Source organism: Lynx canadensis, chromosome A2 (genome assembly GCF_007474595.2).
Source record: "Lynx canadensis isolate LIC74 chromosome A2, mLynCan4.pri.v2, whole genome shotgun sequence".
NCBI classification, from domain to species: Eukaryota; Metazoa; Chordata; class Mammalia; order Carnivora; family Felidae; genus Lynx; species Lynx canadensis.
In genome coordinates, this window is record NC_044304.2 from 97477118 (window position 1) to 97481656 (window position 4539).

The window sequence follows — 4539 nt, forward strand, 5'->3', positions numbered from 1 at the left end:
GGTTTTGTGGGTCTTGGTTTCCTTTACTTTTAAACATTGAAGTGATTCATTATATAAAATTTGGATAGCAAGTTAAAATGTAAAGTAAGTAAAAAAAAAAAAAAGACAATGAACTCCTTATCCTGACTCAATTTTAGCTAATAATTTGATGCGTGTTCTTCCAGGATTTTTTCCCTAAGCATTTTTTTTAAACATAGCTGCAATTATTGAAGGCTTTACTTGAAATTATAAAAGGTAATTGGGGAGTCCTTGTTTAAGTGGCTGGGGCACATGTGTAACACTGCTTTACTCAGTATTTATTTTCCTTTATTTTCTAGCAGTAGGATTTATCCAAGCCACCCGTCATTCAGCTTTTCCTACTAATATGTCTTACTTTTGCTTTAGAATGCTTATTTTACCTCGTTGACATGCACGGTTTATATAATTTGGGAATTTTTAACCTGATTAAAAACAACTTATTTGATTGATGAATACTTGCTATGGGGAAAGATACCACGCAATAGTTTTGGGGCCACAGTATTAGAGTTTGGATTTATCTGCAAAATACTCACTGCTGACAGGTGAGTGCCATGGGACTTTAGATGCCCGGAGGACATTAGTGATGGTGGGATTGAGACTTTGTGGCTGTAGTCATGAAGTGATTGTTTCTTCCCTCTCTCATGATAATGCTCTTACCTGCATCTCATGGGGTTGGCTCTGAAGGTGATAGGGCTGAGGAGGTGTGCGAATGGAAATTTCAGGGAATTGGAAAATGCTGTAATCAGAGAAAGGATTTTGAACTCATTTAAGTTTCCATCAAAATATACTCTTTATAAAAAGCCTGGTGATATTAATAGCCTTTCTCTCAGGATACTAATAGATAGCATTTACTGAGTGGTTACCATATGTCAGGTACATGACATTTATTACCTAATGAAATCTTCTCAACGGTCCTATAAATTAAATCTTGTTACTGTTCTCATTTAAGCAATGAAGAAACTGAGTTATAGAGAAAATACATAACTTGCCCAAAGTCAGTAGCTAGTTAGTAATGAAGTCAGAACGTGAACTTTGGCAATCTAACCAGAGTCCATTTTCTTAACAGTGTTTTACTGTGATCCTTCTGATAGATTTAGATAAATAAACCTTCTCAAGAATATGAGCCTTGTTATTACTTTTTCCTGAAAAAGTAACACCAATTGCCAAATGCCAAATATAGAGAGCACTTGTCAGTATTTATTTTTAAGTCTCTGAAAAAGATATATTCTTAAAATTTTTTTTTAATTAAAATCATTACATTTTGTCTTTTGAAATGGATGTCTTCAATGGAAACTTAAACAATTGTTTGGGGCACCTGGGTGGCTCAGTCATTTGGGTGTCTGATTCTTGATTTCGGTTCAGGTAACGATCCCAGGGTCATAAGATCAAGCCCCATGTCAGGTTCCTTGCTGAGCATGAAACCTGCTTGGGATTCTCTCTCTCTCTTTCTCTCTCTCCCCCCACCCCAACTCCTCTCCACTTTTCACACGGTCTCTCTCTAAAAAAACAAAACACACAAAAAAACAGTTGCCTAAGCACACCATTATTGGTATCTGATTCTATACGTTCTCTGTACTTTTCATTGTCTTTGAGCTTCTTTACCATTTTTATAAGTTGTAGATAACTAATAGCTAGTACAAATGATTGCTGTCCAAAATCATGCATATGAATTTCATCTGGAATAAATGCAACTGATTTCTCTCTACCTCCTGGGTAGAGAATAAAACCGGAATGAGCCAGTTTTGCAACTATTTGCGAATTAATTTTAGCATACTTAATCTTAATATATGTGTGATTCTGTAAATCTCATTTGCATCAATTGTAACATCTATGACTTCCTCATTAGTTAATGAATGAAATAAGATCTTGGGCAGGTGTCCAATTTACTTTTGTATGAGAGTCATGATTATATCCTCTTTTAAAATCTCAAACTTTCTATGGCACCTGGGTGGCTCAGTCAGTTAAGCATCCAACTACAGCTCAGGTCATGATCTCACAGTTTGTGAGTTCGAGCCCAAATCAGGCTCTGTGCTGACAGCTCAGAGCCTGGAGCCAGCTTCAGATTCTGTGTCTCATGCTCTCTCTGCCCCTCTGCCACTCATGCTCAGTCTCTCTCTGTCTCTCAAAAATAAATAAATGTTAAGAAAATTTTAAAAATAAAATCTCAAACTTCCTTTTCTTATTTTATTCCAATCAGTCTCCATATTCTATACATTTTACCTCAAATGTATTTTAAGCCTCTCTTTCTGTTCCTTTTGCCTGATCTAGACCCTCATCTCATCAGTGCACTCTAACAGCAGTATAAGTGATATATAAATGTTTGCTGGATAAATGCATGAACACCCAGGTTTGGGATTAGGATCGTAATATTATTGTGGATGATAAGAACAGCTGGAGTGGAAATAGCAAGAGATACCAACACTCTAAAAAGGCTGTTTTTTCAAAAATGTTTCTGAAGTATGGTTTTGTTGATACTCTTTTTTCTGATAAGGCATTTTAGTGCAATATGCACAATAATATAATTGTTCTTGCACTCAAAATTCAACCAGCTTTCTGGTGGCTTGATGCCTGGTTCTATTTCTTCTTCCATCTCTTCCATTTCTTTGAGCATGGCTAGGTAACACCAAATAGTTGTTCATCACCTAGAGCTTATACCATTGGGATATTCAAATTAACAATAATCCATTCAGTTGTTTCTTGTATCTTAGGCTCAATAATAAGTTGGGTTTGACTGGTGGTAGTAGGAGATGGAGAAGGGGGCATCTTCAACATGCAAAATATCCTTTGTTATTCAGAGTATAAAATAGGTGATGGGAATGAAGGAGTGCACTTATCATGATGAGCACCAGGTGTTTATGGAACTGTTGAAACATCGTATGAGACACATGAAATGAATATTACACTGCATATTAACTAACTGGAATTTATTTTTTTATAATTTTTTTAATGTTTATTTTTGAGAGAGAGAGAGGGACAGGGTGTGAACGGGGGAAGGGCAGAGAGAGAGACACGCACAGAATCCGAAGCAGGCTCCAGGCTCTGAGCGTCAGTACAGAGCCCAACGTGGGGCCTGAACCCATGAACCATGAGATCACGACCTGAGCCAAAGTCCTACACTTAACCGACTGAGCCACTCAGGCGCCCTGAGAAGTATTGTTTAGAGGAAGAGGAGCTTAAGGAATTTTTTAAAGCTTTTATGCAAATTCCAGTTACTTAGTGCCACCTGGGTGGCTCAGTCCATTAAGCGTCAGACTTTAGCTCAGGTCATGATCTCACAGTTCATAAGTTGAGCCCCAAGTCAAGCTGTACAGACAGCTTGGGCCTGAAGCCTGCTTTGGATTCTGTGTCTCCCTATTTCTCTGCCCCTTCCCTGCTCATGCTCTGTATCTCTCTGTCTCTGTCTCTCTCTCTCAAAAGTATTAAACGTTAAAAAAAAATTTTTTTTTAAATGTTTTTTCCATTGATGAGGCAAAAATGGTGTTTTCAGGCTATTTCTGAAAATCTTTCCACAAATAAAATAACTACTTTGGGGTATAGTAATTATGTCACAATTCATGGGTTACAAATTGTGCTTTTGAAGTCTTTCTCTTGAAGAGCTATTTAAGAATATGGCTTCTGGATCTGGTAAAGCATACTTTTTGTATTATGACTACCAAAGAAGCAGAACTGCCTGCTAATTGGACTATGATAAGATTGATATATTACAGTAATGAACAATAACAAAATTGAGGAGAGTAAACTTCTCCATTGCACTATAATACATAACTCTTTCAAAGAATTATAACAAAACTTTTCTACAGTTAAGATCATATCGTGGACAATGAAAGCATTAACAAACCTCTTGAGGCTGTCAATTTGTTTGGTGCAATGTACAGTCTCAGAAAATTTTATATGGATAATATTTTATCTGTACAAAATTATCTTTTCACTTGACAGTTCTTCCCAGGAATTTTTTATAATAGTGACAAGCTAATTCAGAAATATAAATTATATCAGGGCAACCTAAAATATTTCTGGCATCTCTGTTTTTATAAGGTAAATATATAAATCATTGTGATTTTCCAGGGGCTCCTTGAGAAATCTCAAAGATAATTTTAATTTTAATTTTAATTTAAAAAGATATCGAGTGGTTGTTTTGGGAGCACATACACTAAAATTGGAATGATATAGAGAAGATTAGCATGGCTTCTGTGCAAGGAGGACATGTGAATTTTTAAAGCATTCAATATTTATTCAGCAAATGGTGCTGGGAAAAGTAAACATTCACATGCAAAGAATGAAGATGGACTCTAACATTATACTATCTACAAGAGATTGGCTTAAAGTGAACCCAAACTCTTAAAAGAAAATATATGAGAAAAGCTTCATGACATTGGATTTGGCAATGGCTTCTTGGATATGACTTCAAAAGCCCAGACAACAAAAGAAAAAATAAATAAATTGGACTATATCAAAATTAAAAACTTTTGTACTTCAAAACACACTATCAACAGAAACCCATGAAATGGGAGAAAATATTTG

The 4539-nt window shown here is 35.8% G+C and overlaps 1 non-coding gene across 1 annotated transcript; it reads left to right on the forward strand.

Moving 5' to 3' along the window:
• The first annotated feature begins 4144 nt into the window (after positions 1 to 4144).
• LOC115509458 lies at positions 4145 to 4251 on the forward strand. The gene has a single exon (XR_003967360.1). It is a non-coding gene; the product is annotated as a U6 spliceosomal RNA (small nuclear RNA).
• Positions 4252 to 4539: the final 288 nt, after the last annotated feature.